Below are 19,191 nucleotides of genomic sequence, written 5' to 3' on the forward strand. Positions count from 1 at the left end.
CTCTGTGCCACCAATGCAGGGGGCATGGGTTTGATCCCTGATCAGGGAACGAAGATCCCACATGCTATGCAGTGAGGTCAAAAGATTAAAAAAAAGGCCTCTCATACAGTGCCTGGTTCATAGCAAGTAATCAATAAACGGTCATTGGCTTCCTTTATTATTCTTTCTGCCTTGTCCAGCTCACCTATATAGACTCATATCTAATGTCCAAAAGGGACTTAGAAAACTCAACTGTCAGGTATTTTTGATAATCTACATTGGCAGGGTTATTGTAATGATTAAAGGACACAACTCATGTGCCTGCCCCAGTATTCACACATAAAAAAGCTCATATTCCCCCTCCCCAAGAAGTCTAACTGAAAAAATATCCAAGCCCAGGATTTAACAATGGGTGATTCAGAAGAATTGGTCATACTCCATCAAAAACCACATGAGACTCTCTTTTCTGAGGAAGCAAAAGAACATAGTAGAAGAAGCAAAATAAAGGTGGACTAGGAGAGCAGCAAGATGTTCTCAGTAGGTAGAAGTTGGGAACTTTGGGTGATAGTTAAGAACATTTAACTTTTAAAATGTATGGCTGGTAATTTTTGCAATTGTGATAATTGTGCTATGGTTGTGTTAAAAAGTACTCCTTATTTTTTAGAGAGTAGGGGCTTCCCTGGTGGCTCAGATTGTAAAGAACCTACCTACAATGCAGGAGACTTGGGTTCGATCCCTGGGAAGATCTCTTGGAGCAGGTCATGAGAACCCACTCCAGAATTCCAGGCTGGAATTGAGAATTCCATGGACAGAGGAGCCCAGCGGGCTGCAGTCCATGGGGTCACGAAGAGTTGGACATGACTGAGTGAGTAACACTTTCACTTTCTTTATCGATGCACACTGAAATATTTATGGATAAATTTTTTAAAGGTATCGAACATTTTTATTTAAATTGTAACAAACTTTATAATTTTCGGAATATGAATACTTTAGCAATAATCTGGTTCTCTAGCAAAGTATATATGACCCCATTGACACATCATAAACACACATGCTTATTTACAAATTATATTCTAAGCAAGGAAATTCTTCAATTCCTACTCTAATTCCTACCCTTTTTCAATTCAAACACACACTATGAACTCAATTCCCCCAGATTTATTAATATGTGTAGAATATATTAAGATTTATTAAGATACATACTATATATGTACAGAACTTGAAGCGTTGGCAACGTATGCATAAGCTACAAGGTACATACATTCAACAAATATCTGCTATGTGTAAGCCAGTAAAAGACGGCCCTTGCCTTCACAGCATATATTAATAAACCTGGGTGACAGTAGTATGGTAAGATCTGGGAAGCATACATAACAATCTAGGGCAGCAAAAAAAGTGATTGAGGTTCTTAAGGTTCATTTTTGGTTGGATAGGATGTCTAATTATAGAATGAAAGCTATTACATAAATAACAGCCTCTCCCAAGTATCCCTTAGAAGAAATGGAGTAGCCATCACAGTCAACAAAAGAGTCCAAAATGCGGTACTTGGATGCAATCTCAAAAATGACAGAATCATCTCTGTTCATTTCCAAGGCAAACCATTCAATATCACAGTAATCCAAGTCTATGCCCCAACCAGTAATGCTGAAGAAACTGAAGTTGAAAGGTTCTATGAAGACCTACAAGATCTTCTAGAACTAACACCCAAAAAAGATGTCCTTTTCATTATAGGGGGCTGGAATGCAAAAGTAGGAAGTCAAGAAACACCTGGAGTAACTAGCAAATTTGGCCTTGGAGTACAGAATGAAGCAGGGCAAAAGCTAGTAGAGTTTTGCCAAGAGAACGCGCTGGTCATAGCAAACACCGTTTTCCAAAAACACAAGAGAAGACTCTACACATGGACATCACCATGGTGAATACCAAAATCAGACTGATTATAATCTTTGTAGCCAAAGATGGGGAAGCTCCATACAGTCAGCAAAAACAAGACTGGGAGCTTACTGTGGTCAGATCATAAACTTCTTATTGCCAAATTCAGACTTAAATTGAAGAAAGTAGGAAAAACCACTAGAACGTTCAGGTATGACCTAAATCAAATCCCTTATGATTATACATTGGAAGTGACAAATAGATTCAAGGGATAAGACCTGATACAGCACCTGAAGAACTATGGATGGAGGTTCATGGCATTGTACAAGAGACAGGGATCAAGACCATCCCCAAGAAAAAGAAGTGCAAAAAGGCAAAATGGCTGCCTGAGGAGGCCTTACAAATAGCTGTGAAAAGAAGGGAAGCAAAAGGCAAAGGAGAAAAGAAAGATATACCCATTTGAATGCAGAGTTCCAAAGAATAGCAAGGAGATAATAAGAAAGCCTTCCTCAGTGATCAATGCAAAGAAATAGAGGAAAACAATAGAATGGGAAAGACTAGAAATCTCTTGAAGAAAATTAGAGATACCAAGGGAAGGTTTCATGAAAAGGCGGGCACAATAAAGGACAGAAATGGTATGGATCTAACAGAAGCAGAAGATATTAATAAGAGGTGGCAAGAATACACAGAAGAATTATACAAGAAAAGATCTTCATGACCCAGATAACCATGACAGTGATCTTTCACCTAGAGCCAGACATCCTGGAATGCGAAGTCAACTGTGCTTTAGGAAGCATCACTACAAACAAAGCTAGTGGTGGTGATGGAATTCCAGTTGAGCTATTTCAAATCCTAAAAGATGATGCTGTGAAAGTGCTGCACCTAATATGCCAGCAAATTTGGAAAACTCAGCAGTGGTCACAGGACTGGAAAGAGTTTTCATTTCAATCCCAAAGAAAGGCAATGCAAAATAATGTCCAAACTACTGCGCAAGGGCACTCATCTCACATGCTGGCAAAGTAATGCTCAAAATTCTCCAAGCCAGGCTTCAACAGTATGTGAACTGTGGACTTCCAGATGTTCAAGCTGGAAAAGGCAGAGTAACCAGAGATCAAATTGCCAACATCTGTTGGATCACTGAAAGAGCAAGAGAGTTCCAGAAAAACATCTACTTCTGCTTTATTGACTACGCCAAAGCCTTTGACTATGTGAATCACAATTGTGGAAAATTCTTAAAGAGATGGGAATACCGACCACCTGACCTGCCTCCTGAGAAATCTGTATGCGGGTCAAGAAGCAACAGTTAGAACTGGACATGGAACAACAGACTGGTTCCAAATAGGAAAAGGAGTACGTCAAGGCTGTATACTGTCACCCTGCTTATTTAACTTCTATGCAAAGTACATCATGAGAAATGCTGGGCTGGATGAAGCAGAAGCTGGAATCAAGACTGCCAGGAGAAATACCAATAACCTCAAACATGCAGATGACACCACCCTTATGGCAGAAAGTGAAGAGGAACTAAAAAGCCTCTTGATGAAAGTGAAAGAGGAGAGTGAAAAAGTTGGCTTAAAACTCAACATTCAGAAAACTAAGATCATGGCATCTGGTCCCATCACTTTATGGCAAATAAATGGGGAAACAATGGAAACAGTGACAGACTTTATTGGTTTTTTTTTTTTGGGGGGGGGTCTAAAATCACGGCAGATGGTGAATTCAGCCATGAAATTAAAAGACGCTTGCTCCTTGGAAGAAAAGTTATGACCAACCTAGATAGCATATTAAAAAGCAGAGACATTACTTTGCCAACACAAGTCATCTAGTGAAAGCTATGGTCTTTCCAGTAGTCATGTATGGATGTGAGTTGGATTATAAAGAAAGCTGAGCACCAAAGAATTGATGCTTTTGAACTGTGGTGTTGGAGAAGACTCTTGAGAGTCCCTTGGACTGCAAGGAGATCCAACCAGTCCATCCTAAAGGAAATCAGTCCTGAATATCAATTGGAAGGACTAATGCTGAAGCTGAAACTCCAATACTTTGGCCACCTGATGTGAAGAACTGACTCATTTGATAAGACCCTGATGATGGGAAAGATTGAAGGCAGGAGGAGAAGGGGATGACAGAGGATGAGATGGTTGGATGACACCACCAACTCAATAGACATGAGTTTGAGTAAGCTCCAGGAGTTGGTGATGGACAGGGAGGCCTGGCATGGTGCAGTCCATGGGGTCACCAAAAATCGGGCAGGACTGAGCAACTGAACTGAACTGAAGTCTTTCAAGAAAAATAAAACCCTAACAAAGGCACTATCTAGCAATAAATATTCGTCATAGCAGTATATAGGTTTGCGATAAACAGGATTGGGTATTGGGAGAGACCTTGACTTTGAGATTTGATTTCATTGTTGAATTAACTCTTAGTTTAAGTAGGATACAGAGCCTTCATTATCCAGACACTCAATAAAGTTTAGAGTCACTGGATGCCAAAAGTGACTGAGGCACCAAAAAGATTGCAGGAAAACTTTGTTTTTATCCTTCCATTCCAAATTAGGATGAGAATGAACATAATTTACTAGTTATTTTGGGCTGCAAAGACCAAAAGCCAAAAAAAGCTGGGGTGGGGTAGGGGGAGGGCAAGGACAGGCCAGAGTTCATTTGCCGTCATTTAAACATACTCCACTCCAGTATTCTTGCCTGGAAAATCCCATGGACGGAGGAGCCTGGTAGTCTGCAGTCCATGGGGTCGCTAGGAGTCAGACATGACTGAGCGACTTCACTTTCACTTCTCACTTTCATGCATTGGAGAAGGAAATGGCAACCCACTCCAGTGTTCTTGCCTGGAGAATCCCAGGGACGGGGGAGCCTGGTGGGCTGCCGTCCATGGGGTTGCACAGAGTCGGACACGACTGAAGCGACTTAACAGCAGCAGCAAACATATCTATTCATTAACCAAAGGTGGTCCGATCAAACAACAATAGTTAAATTGATTAGACAACCTGTATATAATCAAATGGCAGGAATAAAATATAATAACTTGATTTTTCTTTCTTTTTCATGAATGTTTTGTCTATAAAGACCAACTTTACTGACTGTAGCTGGTTTGTACTATATCCATTTAATCAAACTCCAATAATAAAAACAACTCCATTTCAAAAACTACTATTTCTGGAAGGCTCAGATCTGCATTAAAAGTTTCAGGATAAAACTCTGTGTCTAAAGTCAGCCCCTTGAAACACCCAAAACTTTAGTTTCCACTTAGAATGTACTTAGAGACAACAAATGTTGCCTGTGTTTTTCACTTCGAGGGAGCAGACTAAAGATTTCAAAACCCTTCATTCGGTAAAGTAGTTATCCCAGCTGAAGAACAAAGCAGCCCAGGACCTCTCTCCCAGCCACAGCGAATAAACAAGAAAGAGGAACAGCTTTATAAAGAAAACAAACCCAACTATCCTCCCCTTCTGCTTTCTTCATCCTACTTGGCAGAATATCAGAGTTTTGAGGAAGATTTTGGAATATAAAAGATTTGTGCCTAAGATAAAACTTAAATTTTGCTGAGGCTTAGCACTAAGTCCCTTCCAGAAGGCAGTTTTTATTTTAACATTTCAGAAAGAAACTTCAAACTTTTCTACAGCAATTTAAATCACATATTAAAAACTGTATTATCAATAATTCATTTCCAGTGAATGTTCTTTCTCAGAGAATGCTTTAATTTCATACAATATTGCATGATCAATCATTTGTTTCTATTAAACTTTATTTTATATTTTAGTATAGTTGATTAACAATGTTCTGAAAATTTCAGGTGTACAGCAAGGTGATTCAGTTATACACATCCATATATCTATTCTTTTTCATTTTCCCATGTAGGCTGTTGCATAATTTTGAGCCGGCACCCTGTGCTATACAAGAGGTCCTTGTTGCTTATCCATTTTAAATATAGCAGTGTGTACATATCTATCCCAAACTCAGTAACCATCATTTGTTTCTGATTTGAGATCATCTCATTTCAAATTGATAAATTTATTTGCAACTGGTTTTTGGGGGCTTCAGACAATTACTTCATAAATCATGTTCCTGTGTAAAAACCACATCCATTTTCCTCCATCAAGAGCAATGAGATTTTTATAGGAAAGAATCCAGGCGCAAAAGCAAGTATTTGAGTGATGATTTATATTTCCATTTTACATAGACATTAACTACAAACTGAGCTTGTTACCCAGTTGAACAGTAACCATAGAGGGTAAGGGGGGAATGACTATGCCTATATTACTAATAGGCCCCACCCTGGATTAAGTGTCTACACCAAGCTAGAATACATCACAGTCACATAGGGTGGAGACATGTTCCTAACTGCTGTCCTCTCAAGGTAAGTTTTTGTTGCCTGGCTTTGAGCCCTCTAAGCAAACAAAAGTTGTTCTACTTGTTTGTAATCCATGCTGAATGAAAACCTCAAGTACTATGTTCCTTTCCTTGTCTCCCCCATCCCATAAGACTTCATTAACCAAACAAACCTGTTTTCAGATGATTTTTAGTATGTAATAGGGAAGAGTGGATTTTACTACTTATCATCCACAAATGGGCCAAAATTACCAAAAGACTTGAAAGTTGGCATAATTACAGTTTATCTAAATAAAACACATGCAGTCATTTTCTGGAACCGACAGAAGGGCATGAGTTATAGCACCACCTGAAACTGTGGACAAGGCAGATACATGTTGAAGCCTAAATTAATAGATGCTGAGCAATAGCTAACAGCCCAAGCATAGGAGATCAGCTTTAATGAGATTAACTCTTAGACTACCGTCATACCTTTACTCAACTTAAACACAAGGCCAGGTGTGAGCTTTTTTAATCCTCCCTTATGCACATTGGACATATTAAAGGAAGAGAGGGGATGATATCAGGTAAATACAGGTGGAGCCAATGCAAATTTTGTGGATTGGTGATTATTGCCCTGAGTCAAAAGATTTGGAAGGAATACATGATCAAGGCTGCAGTGGCAGCAGTGGCTGTAGTGGCACTCTGCTCCCTTCCATGGCTTGATGCTGATTTTCATCATCTTTATCACAGATGTGCAGCATGTGCCTAAAACCAAGTGGTTCTCATGTCAACACACATTAGAACCACTTGGGGAGCTGTGAAATTTCCCATTCCCCAGGTGCCGCCACAGATGAATGAAGTCAATATTTCTGGAGGTGGGGCCCAGACATTTGTATTTTTTAAAAGTCTGCAGGTTATTCCAATGTGCAGCCGAGGTTGAGAACTACAGGTCTAAATGTTGTGATTCACAAGAATTCAAAGCAACATAATAAGGGGAAAGGGGAAGCTCCCCCTCCTCCCACCTTCCATGGAACTAACCGGAAGGTCAGTTGGCTTCCTGCCTTGGGATCGCTACCTTACAACTAGGGCTATGAGGACACTGGCTTCCCTTTAGAGAAAACAGTCAACATTGAATGGGTATTTACTGATACTTTGTGCCAGGCATTGTGTGTAAAGCTCTTCATGTGCTCTGTCTGATTTAATCCTTGTGACATCCCTATGAGATATCTATTAGTCATTGCCTTTTACTGAGGAGGAAACTGAGGCACAGACAGGTGAAGTGATTTTCCTAAGGTCACCCAGCTGCTACTCTTCACTCTTCTGAAACTAAAAAAAATACTTGGTCTTTCATGTACTGTCTAGAGGCCTGGGTTCTCTTTGGTCACATTGTTTTCCTAGCTAAAAAGGTTTCTTCTCTCTGAAGGGAGCCATACAGTCTACCCTCATCAATAATGATGCATTAGAACAAAAATGTCAGCATAAATCCACCAAATATCACCTATGTCTATATATGCAATTTACTACAACTTTAAGCAACTCCTCGTCACGAGTTACATTTTTCCAAACATTTTGCAGTTATCCATCTTTCAACTGTGGCCTTCGGGTAGGGAACCAAACTTGGGAAACATAGTAGAAAAGAATCTGTCAAGAAAATCCACATTTGAGATGGAGAGCTGAAAGCCAAGATTCCAGAGAGGTCGGTTACGTTCCCTTACCTTTTGGCAACTCTAACTGGCTACCAGTCCCAAACTTAATAATGAGAATCTATTGCAAAAAGAAATATTCATTTCCTAGAGTCAGTGATCTTGCATTGTTACAATGACTGGTAAATTTTTCTAGGATATTGTGTCCCGAAAATCAAGGCTGAAGCAGAGGGAATGAACAAATTCCATTTCTAACAGCGCCCCACTGTGCTGGACATGTGTGAAGGATGGCCCCAGGATGCCAGATCAGATTGTTGTATGGTGAGTTGCAGTGAGGCAACCCCAAGCAGGGACAGCAGAAGAAAACCCATTAAAGCAGCTCTAAAGCCCCACTTCAAACAATGGGGCCGAGCTGCGGGCAGCAGGAAACAAACAGCAGGCAGGCTGGGCTGGCTAAGGCAATAAGGGAGTGCTGGAGGGGGTTGTTTTCTGAGCTCCAGGATGACCTCAGGTCTCAGAGGCAGAGTCCCAATCAACCACACTATCGGCACAGCTGCAATTGTGACTCAAAAACAGTCTTTGTGTGTACAGTGGTCCACGGACTGGAAAGGGCTGATGTTGTCACCCTGGTCTTTTGAGCCCCATCTGTGCTCACAGATAACAATCCCCATTAGTAATATTATCTTCAAATGTGTGTAGAACATCAGCATAAATATAGCTAACATACCATTTCCGTGAATACAAATAGAGTGGCAAGACCTGTACCTGGAGGATAATAATCTGTGATATCTTTTCATTTTGAAAATGGATTTCTTTTGCAGTACAGCCATTAAAAAAAAATCTATCTGCATATAAGAGAAAAATATTAGCAGTAGGCACACTCAAATGTTAGCCATGTTTATCTCTGGCTCTTGGAAGAACAGATGAGTTTTAAACATATTTTCTTTTGTTTGCTTGTATTTTCTAAATTTCCTAAAAATAAACATGTATTCCTTAGCTATTTTCTAAAATTTCAAAGAGTTTTTGGCTATCATAGATTTTTTTTCCCCAAAATGAAAACAAACAAACAACTTAGGAGTGTCTTAATTTGTCCTCTAAGATGTCATTTGAGAAAGGGATTTGCATGTCTAAAGATAGAGCATGACACAATATATTCCTGTACCCTTTTGGGGGAAAAAGATTCTATAAATAAATCCCAAGACTCCCTTTGGCAGGGACTCAATATCCCTAATAGAGCCAGTCCTAAACTCTAAAAGAAGAGTTGGCCAGAACACCAATTATATTGAATTTTAGAATCCTGGCATATAAGAAACATTCACTTTTTTTTCTTGACTATTGGAATCTTACCTTGGAACAATACCCAGGGTTTGGTTTGTCATCCTCTACAAAGAGGGAGGCAGTGGCATGCAAGAGCCAACTCAAGATTCTGGATTGTATGCATCTCTTCTGAACTCTGCATTTAGTGACATCACACTGAGAACTTGAAATCAGCTTTGGTAGGAGTATTTATATTGTGGAAATTGGCAAATGCTACGAAATAGGGCTTTCCCCTCTTTCCATAGAGAGCCGGTTGTTGTTAAACATGGGAATATCTAACCTCCCCTCCTAATTCAGCAGAACCATTGTTTGTCCAATGATTGAACTGGGAATGAAAACTTTTATGTGTATGAAGCAAAACTACACTGTTGTAAAAGCTACAGAAGCTGAGTTCAACTCAAGTTGAGCTCTTGGATCTGCCATTAGTGAGCCAGAGCACGTCACTGCCCTTCCTGTACCTCCGTTCTTTCATCTCTACTGTAGGAGGACCAGACCATGATGTCTAATCTCTTCTAAACAGGGACAGCTTGTAATTCTAAGGTGAAGAGGTAGTGGCTAGAGGTTCACACTCTGGAGAGAAGACAGCCCTGGGTTTATTTTTCTCTATTTTCTCTTTTATTGAATGACAGCCCTCAGTTTAAATCTTGGCTCCGCCTTCACTAGCATCTGTGTGACCTCAGGCAAGTTACCTAACCTCTCTGAGTCCCCATTTCCTCATCTGAAAAATAATGATGATAATAATAATACCTTCATTATAGGGCTGTTGTTAGGATTAGATGAGATCATTCTCAGCTGTCCTAGTAGTGGGCACCAATAAACTCTATTATTATTAAACCTGTTCCCACTTGGCCCTGACACAAAATGCCTTAGAACTATAGGGATTGCTAAGATATCTGTGAGATGGTGCCCAGGCTCCGTCAGATATTATAATCTGTTACAAAGCAATCAGTACTGGAAACAGTGGTAGAGCATCACTTGAAGTAATAATGTAGATAATAAATGGGAGATGGAGGCCTAATATTTATTGGCCCCATGCTAGGCCTTTCATGCATGCTTTATCTTGTCTAATGCTCACACTCCCTTGGGCAAACCAGGTGTTTTTCTGTTTGGGGTTTTTTCCTTTCTACAGACGTGGATGCATGCATGCATGCTCAGTCACTCAGTCGTGTCTGACTCTTTGCGACCCCAGGGACTGTAGCCTGCCAGGCTCCTCTGTCTATGGAATTTTCCAGGCAAGAATACCGGAGTGGGTTGCCATTTCCTACCCCAGGGGATCTTCCTGACCCAGGGATCAAACACACATCTCCTGCATTGGCAGGCAGATTCTTTATCACTGCTCCACCTATACTGAAGTTCAGAGATGTTAGATAACGCTCAAGGATCTACAGTTAATAATTGGCAGGGCCAGAAATCCTCTCTCCCAAAAACAAATAACCCAGATATCTCCTGAAAGTGCTGGAAGACTATATTTTTTCAGAAACATAAATATCAGAGCAATTTTGTTGATTAGAAGGTACAGAGGTAGATAAAAAGGAACTCTGCAACACAAATACTGTCATGGATCTGAAAAATAAAATCTGCAATATGTAAGAACTGGTGAAGTGTGGTGGTAGCTAATGCCAATAATTTTTCTAAAACATCACCTAGGGACTTCCCTTGTGGTCCAGTGGTTAGGATTCCATGCTCCCAATGCCAGGGCCCAGGTTCGATCCCTGGTTGGGGAACTAAGGTCCCATGAGCCACATGGCAAGGCCAGAAAAATAAATATAATAAAATTTAACAATCACCTAATTCAAGAATAGTATTTTCGATAATTTGCAGTTTCATTTTCTCTCTAAGTATTTTGGGATAGGATCATTCCTATATATTTCTAGTAGGGCAGTGGTTCTCAGAATCTGGACCTTAAACCAGCAACATCAGCATCACCTAAAAACTTACGGAAAATGCAAATTCTCAGGCCCCCAAAATTGGGAGCCAACCCCCTTCTCCTCAGTTCTCCCATGTTCAGAGTGTTTCTGAGGCATATACAATCTGAGAACCAGAGCTGTAGGTGTAGGTGGAAAGAATGAAAAACAATTAAAATGTCTCAAGAAATCTTTACATATAAATATATTGCCCTGACATGCTTATGGGTGGTGACAGTGTCTTTAAAGTGCTACAGCTTCAAGAAAGATTTAAATCACTCATTGTTCTATAGTAACAACTAAATCTTGCTGAACACTGAGCTTCCCATCTTTCTGCCACACATCCCACTCTCCCCAAAAGCACCTATAATAGATTTTTTTGAAGGAGTGGTTTCTGAAAATAAGTGATGTTCAAAGGACCTTGGTACTCAGTACTGACTTTGTCTCTACTCTGGGGGCAATGAGAAGGCGAAGAGCACCTGCAGGTGACTGGCAAAACAAACCCCGCCTTTTCACGAGCGAGACCTCAAGGCTTTCACCAGCAATGAGCTGGGAAAGTTTTGCTTACATTATAGAGCCTTAGCAGGGACTGTCAATCCCTCTGAAATGGCTTCTGTTCTGACACTTAGTTCTCCATTTCTTCCACAAGGAGTTCTGCTGCAGCCAAGGTGAGCCTCAGGGCACTCATAAGTTCTCAGGTGCACATTCTAGCACCTTGACGTTGCTTCCAGTCACATGACTGTCATCCCCTAAAGAATTGTGCCCTATTGACAGCTTATTATGTTACAAAGGTGAAATTAAATGAATCTTTGTACTCAAAAAATATAATAACCACTGTTAGAGATGTCAACAGTGGCAGGGGATCGTCCAGTGGATATGACTGTGCCCTTCCAATGCAGGCGGCCTGGGTTCCAGCAATGGTTGACAAATTAAGAACCCGTGTGCCATGGAGCGTGGCCAAAAACAAACAAAAAATGTTAACAGCAGCTATTTGGTGGGGAGAGGGATGGTCTTTTTTAAATATATATATTTATCTGCATTTTTTGATTTAAAAATATTTTGTAACAAGTATAATTTAATTTTTAAATTTGAGGTTTAAACATAAAAATAAGCAGTATTCAGGAATTCCCCAGTGGTCCAGTGCTTACCACTTGGTGCTTTCACTGCTGAGGGCCCAGGTTCGATCCCTAATCTGGGAACTAAGATCCTGTAAGCTATGCAGTCCATAGGGTTGCAAAGAGTCAGACACTACTGAGTGACTGAGCACACACACACACACACACACACAGAAGCAAGAGAGTAAAACAAGATATCTATATATTTATTGCACAAGGCTTGTAATCAGAGATCATTTCTGCCAGAGAGCACATGGCAGGTAAAATATGCTTTGCAAATTGCCTGGATAATTGCCATCATATTATAAGACCTCTTCTTCCTTGATCAAGGTGGAATGGTTTTTGGTACATAGGAATCATGGTCAGAACCCTCTGGCCTGTGGTCCTTGCTTTGCACTTAGGTGAGCACAGGCATTAGGAGGAGTATTTATAAGGCTGTCATGGAATGCATGTGAGCATGTGTGCACATGTGCATGTCTGCCTGCATACATGCATGCATGCTTCTTATGTGGCTGTCACTCCTGTCTTCTTTCCTCTATCTCAGGATAGAAAGGGAGAGACACACTTCACCCATAAGAGACAAATTCTAAAATGTGTTAATGTGAATGCAATTCAACATTTTACTCTGGAGGATGTGAATAATAAAGTGCTACCCTAAAAAGTGAACTTTTACTTGGCCAGGAATCAAGGAGTCAATTTGCTTTGTATCCATGCCTCACAGAATCCTCATGACAAAGCTTTGAGGAAGATGGTAATCTCCTAATGGCCAAAAAACCATATTCCTAGAGGAATTAACTATGAACAGGTCCCATATGTAGAGCACTTACTATCTGTCTGGCACTGGGCTACATGCTTTCTATATATTATCTCATTGAATCCTCACTATTCCAATCTGGGTTGAGAATAGTCTGGAATGTTCAGTGGTATGCCAGGTAGTCCCTGAAAGTCCCAGCAGCATAAACGTGGTACCCTCTTTGGAGAGGTGACTTTGACTATAATCATTATTTTAAATACAAACACAGTTACATTATGGATGAGATTACAGAGCAGGTCTGCATTTAAAGCATAAGCATCAAACTTATGGGAAGTGCTTTGGGCCACCATGCCATGGTCCCTAAGGAATATATATATATATATATATATATATATATATATATGCTTACTAATCTCTGCTGTTGGCATCACACTCTGCCATACTGCTTCTAAACAAGGCAATTTTTGTCTCTCATTTTATGTGATTTGCTAGAACTTGGGTTCCTTGTGAGAATGTCTTAATGAAGGGAGTATGTATGGTTTGCTTTCCTCTTATCTATTACTTCCCTGTGGAATCCTATAGTTTCCTTGGCATCAGAGTGATGGCCACTGATTAAAGAGGTGATAAGTTTTCTGACAGGCTGTTGAGCTGCACAGCATAGTGGTGGCAAGAAGTAAAAAAGACCAGACAAAGCCACAGTCCTCAGTGTTTCTAGATCCCAATGCCCTTCCCTCTAAGGCTTATGTTGTACTCCTCAGGGCAGCGACAAGTCAGGTCTCCTGAGAAGTTCCTTCTCAGTTGTAATCAAGTAAGCCTCCTTCTCTCTGCCTGATTATCACTTCCCAAACAACCCCCCAATTCATCTTCTCTTTTTATTAAGGAAGGCAATGAAAACAGGCTTTCGTATATAGAATACCTCCTGGCCAGCCTTGCTAGATGGTGGTCATTTCTGCCTCTCTGGCCCTGGGATACATGTGAATCAACCTATAGTTCATTTATGAGTCTCCAAATATTTGAATACCTGTATGGAGGCTTTGTGTTGAGCCTTAGCAGAATGAAAAGAAGATTAGGATAAAAGGCTAATGGAATTCGCAACACCAAGAGATCACTTCCCACCGAGGTGGCCTTTCAATGGGCTTTAAAGGATGGGAAGAATTTCATTAGCTAGAGATTCTAGGGTGAGGGAGAGGCATTCCAGAGGGAAGGAACAGCATAAGCAAACATTTGGTGGGGGAAGGGTTGGTGGGAAAGATTGAACCAAAAAAGCACAGGGAATAACCAGGAAATGCAAGATAAGTACTCCAGGATGTCTGAGATTAGGGTATATTTTTGAATGGGTGGGAAAGCAAACTAAAAGATAGATCTTGAAAGGGTTTTAGTGTCAGGCTTAAGGGTTTGACTGGCAAGGAAGCACCATTAAAGGTTTGGACAGAAAGCAATGCTATCAGAGAGGTGATTTAGAAACATTAATACAAGAGAGTGGGAAAATGAGAGAAACCCCATTTTCTCAGATGAGACAGGGCAACATGCTATATAGGATTCAAAAGGAATGTTAAGATAGGGTCTTCTCCCTCAAGAAGCATATACTCAGATAAACTGAAACTAACAAACACCATTAAACAATTCCATGCTACTCAGTTCACTTCTACCATATAAGTGCTTTATTGTAGAACACTGACTGTAACAACTTCTGAACACACATTTTGCCCCCACAAATGTTATTTTATGACAACTATTACAAGCACATTGCAGCTCTGACATTTTTAAAATATTTAAATTTGTTTATTTTTAATTGAAGGATAATTGCCTTACAGTATTGTGTTGGTTTCTGCCAAACATCAACATGAATCAGCCAGTCCTGACTTTTGAAACTTGCAACCTGGAACCCTTCCTTCTTTCCTCATATTAACATATCCTTATTCATCAGAGAGGAAAACAAAGACTTTCCAACAGTAGCCTTGTTTTTTTTTTTTTTTTTTTTTGTTTTAGGATGATCTTTAGCTTCTCTTTCCTCACTACATTTAACAAACTAGACCTTTATAGGGTAGCAAGACCTCGAAGCTGCCATAGTCACCCCTCTCCACTCTTAAATCACCTGTGCTAATTTGCTGACCAGGCTTCTGAGGTTACAAGCAAATATCATTCAGGAAGAAAAACATGCCATCTCTATGGAAACCTGAAAGTTTGAGAGGGAGCCCACCTTAAAATAACCAAACAATGGTCTCTTTGAGAAGTCTCCAAGGGCCTGAGTTAGAAAATCTGTATTAAGAGTTTGGCTGTTGTTAGTGTATGCACTTCTCAAACCCACAAGTATAAGCCTTAACTCTTGAAATTGCTATGCAAATGGTTTCTTTTCTTTCCATATCTCATTGACATATAGAGTTTTGATGACAAAAAAAGAGTAAGTTCATTCATATAGTGGATAATTATTGAGCACCTGCTGCGTGCAAATCATGTGCTAAATGCTCTTGAGATACTATAATAAAAATGGCAAGGTCTGTCCAGAGAGGGGAGCAGGAGGCAGTGACCAACATTATCAGGTACTCATTTGGCAAAGACCCCTGTAGGAGACACTGGCATTGCAAAAATCATATGCTTTGATTTTCTAAGCCAGTGCTAATGACATTCTCTCTTCTATTCCCACCTAAACCATTGAAAATGTGCAAAACACTTCAGTATTTTAGGATCCAAAGTGTATCTTGCTACTGTTTCTTTTACCTTGAAGCACATAAAGGTTCTTTGACAGAAAAGGTTGCTTGAAAATAGAGTAACTGTATTTGTTTATTCATTCAACACATATTAATTGAACTCTGCCTTGTGCTATGCCACCTGATGCAAAGAACTGACTCATTTGAAAAGACCCTGATGCTGGGAAAGATGGAAGGCAGGAGGAGAAAGGGATGACAGAGGATGAGATGGCTGGATGGCATCCCTGACTCAATGGACATGAGTTTGAGTAAATTCCGGGGGTTGATGATAGACAGGGAGGCCTGGCATGCTGCAGTCCATGGGGTCACAAACAGTCAGATATGACTGAGTGACTGAACTGAACTGAGTGTGCTATGCAGTACCAGACAGATACAGTGGTGAACAGGGCAGATAAGGACCCTGGCCTCATGGAACTTATGTTCTAGTGAGAATATTCAGATCATATGTAAACGTGGAAACCAAATGCTTTCAGAGAGTGGATATAGACAGTTAAGGGAATCACATGGTGATATAATAGTGCATGGCAGGGAGGGACCTAGCACACAGCAGGTGGACAGGGGAGGTATCCATCAGGGATGACATTAGAATGAACATGTGTATGCTGTAAATAGCCATGAATATCATGTAGGAAAGAAAGTTATGGAGACAGGAAAGAGCAAATACACAGTTTCAGAGGCAAATAATAATATTAACTCTGGGACTGGCACTGTTCAAATGCTTTACTGTTGAAATCATTTAATTCTCACCAGAACACCCTGAGGTAGATACTATGAATAACCCATTTTCAGAGATGGAAATGAAGACAAAGAGAAGCTGCAAGACTAGCCTAAAGTCAATAGCTATTATAGGGGAGAGTTGGGTTGGGAGTTTGGGGTTAGCAGATTTTGCAAACTATTGTCAGGGGAGTGTGTAATTCCTTGGTTCTGTCTTGTCACAACAAAAATTTGAAGCGACAGACATTAAAGCCCTCAGAAGGTGTCCCAGGTCTTGGACAGACCATGTTATAGTTCTTGGACAGATCAGTGTTACAGCTTCGTGTTAGAGCTCAGTTTTATTTAGAAAATAAAAGGAAAATACATCCTTGAGGCATGAGAGCATGCTGACTCAAAAGACACGAAGAGAAGAGAGCCCCGGCCCGTTGGCTCCTCTTTTTATATATTTTTTCCTCCCCGTGGGCCTGCCCCATATAAATTGGGCTAGCCAGGAGTGCTGTTTTTTCTACCAGAGGTCCTCACTCCGGTCCTCAGACCTTCCTTTGTTCTATTTTTGCAGGCTTTTCCCTTCCTTGTCTTTTAGCCACCGCCATTCTGGACTCCTTTCTCCTATTCTAACTACCTAACTACCTATCATATATAGAATGAATGAATAAACAATATAGAATGAATAAACAATAAGGTCCTATAGTATATAGCACAGGGAACTATATTCAATATCCTGTGATAAACCATAATGGAAAAGAATGTGAAAAGAATGTATGTATGTATAACAATCACTTTGTTGTACAGCAGAAATTAACACCACATTGTAAATCAACTATATGTGTGTATGCTCAGTCGCTAAGTTGTGTCCAACTCTTTGCAGCCCTATAGACTGTAGCCTGCCAGGCTCTTCTGCCCATGGGATACCAGGCAAGAATACTGGAGCCAGTTGCCATTTCCTTCACCAGGGGATCTTCCTGACCCAGGGATCAAACTCGCGTCTCCTGCATTGGCAGGTATGTTCTTTACCACTGAGCCACCAGAATCTGCCTGCAAATGTAGGAGATGCGGGTTCAATCCCTGGGTTGAGAAGATCTCCTGGTGAAGGAAATAACAACTTGCTCCAGTATTCTTGACAGGGAAATCCCATGGGCAGAGGAACCTGGCAGGATACAGTCCATAGGGTCACAAAAGAGTCCAACATGACTTAGTGACTAAAGAACAACAAATAAACTATACTTCCATAAAATAAAAGCTTTTAAAAAGTCAGTACCTATTAAATGACATGACTAGGATCGAAATCTAGGCAATCCTGCTCCATAGCCTATATCTAAACCATACGGCGGGGGATATGTGCAAGCAATATAAGAATCTATCCTTAAGAGTTTAAATTTGCATTAACACACACTGAAAAGTCTTACAAAGCAAGCTAGGAAGTTATGGGGATAGCCCAAGTAGCTGGGATCCTAAAAAAAATGTTTGAACTACAAAATAACTCACTTTATAGTGAATCAGATTTAAAATGTGCGATATTGATCTATGGAGTTGTGCCTCAGCATCCAGACTTAAACTTTTCTAAAACATTCAGAAGTATCAGAAAAAGGGCAGGAAATATCAGAATATAGGAATATTAACCCTTTTCACAAACAACAGCCATAAAACCCAAGCTCCTATCACCTGGCTGAAGAGCTCTCCAAGAAAAACAGCCTGATTAAACGAGATAAGTGTAAAGAAGCTGGCAACATGTCATCAGTGCAGACAGTCAGTTCAGGGGTGTAACTGTCATTCTTCATTTCCCTGGAATTTTTCATCTGCAATACTTATCTATTAAAATAGTAAGAGCAGAAGTAGCAGTTTTTTGTCTGAAAAAACTCAAAAATGCCTGCAAACATGAACATACTGTCTTCATGATATAATATCAAAGTATAGAAAAGTCTTTTCAATTCCTTTAGGAAAAAAAAGTTTTCTTTTAAATTTATTTTTAATTGGAAGAAAATTGCTTTACCATGTTGTGTTGGTTTCTGCCATACAACAATGTGAATCAGCCATAAGTATACCGAATCCCCTCCCTCTTAAAAGAAGGTTTTTGAAGTCTAAATACTTTTGTCCACATCACCTCATACTAGACTGTCCTTTATTCCTTTTCAGTTGTATCATGCTCTTTAGTATTATCTTCTAAATGTACATCTATACAAACAGACAAGTCTCAATAATTCATTCAGTGAATGCTTACAATGATGGGCAGAGAGTTTGAAAATACACAGGACTGGGACAAGAGTAAAAGGAATGTTGGAGCTGGAAGACATCTGGTAGTTTTATCATTGTACACCCTGGGAACTAGATTATACAAGATCCAAAAGGCTCCTCTACTGGCTGTTTCACAGTCTGTGGCCTGGAGCTGGGTGATTTCTCAATAAAGACCTGATAGACTGATTTCACTCCATGCTGGTTTTGGCCCTCAAATGTCATTCCAACAGATTCTTTACCGTCTGAGCCAGTTAGCAGATCTGTAATTAAATCAGCCAAACCTGGAAAAAATTATTAAGTGCCTACTAGGTGCCTGTTCTGTTTCAGAACTCAATACAAGTTCATAGCTTGAAGTGGGAGCAGTGTATCAAAATGGAATGCAAGATGGTGGGGAGTAGGTATGAGTGAGCCAATGTATACTATTTATTTCAAATGCACACGTGGTCAGGAAAATTAAATGACAGAGGCTGTCATCATTTGCCTCTGGGAAGTACAAGTTTCAGGGAAACACTACCTGCATATTTGGAGTCAAGGAAATAAAAGAATCCCCATGTTCATATCTTCCTTGTGTCATCAACAGATGTGACCTAGAAGTGCTATATTCTGAGCAGCTGCTAGAATACTCGACACAGCTGGA

At 40.2% G+C, this 19,191-nt stretch overlaps 1 protein-coding gene and 1 non-coding gene across 3 annotated transcripts in view; one reads left to right on the forward strand and one right to left on the reverse strand.

Annotated features, from left to right (window-relative positions):
- COL4A6 (collagen type IV alpha 6 chain) overlaps positions 1-19,191 on the reverse strand; it is a 336,867-nt gene that overhangs the window by 225,668 nt on the left and 92,008 nt on the right. The gene's annotated exons all lie outside the window — the stretch shown is intronic.
- TRNAS-CGA (transfer RNA serine (anticodon CGA)) lies at positions 10,780-10,851 on the forward strand. Its single transcript has one exon. It is a non-coding gene; the product is annotated as a tRNA-Ser (tRNA).

The sequence above is a fragment of the Bos mutus genome, chromosome X (assembly GCF_027580195.1).
Source record: "Bos mutus isolate GX-2022 chromosome X, NWIPB_WYAK_1.1, whole genome shotgun sequence".
Lineage (NCBI taxonomy): Eukaryota > Metazoa > Chordata > Mammalia > Artiodactyla > Bovidae > Bos > Bos mutus.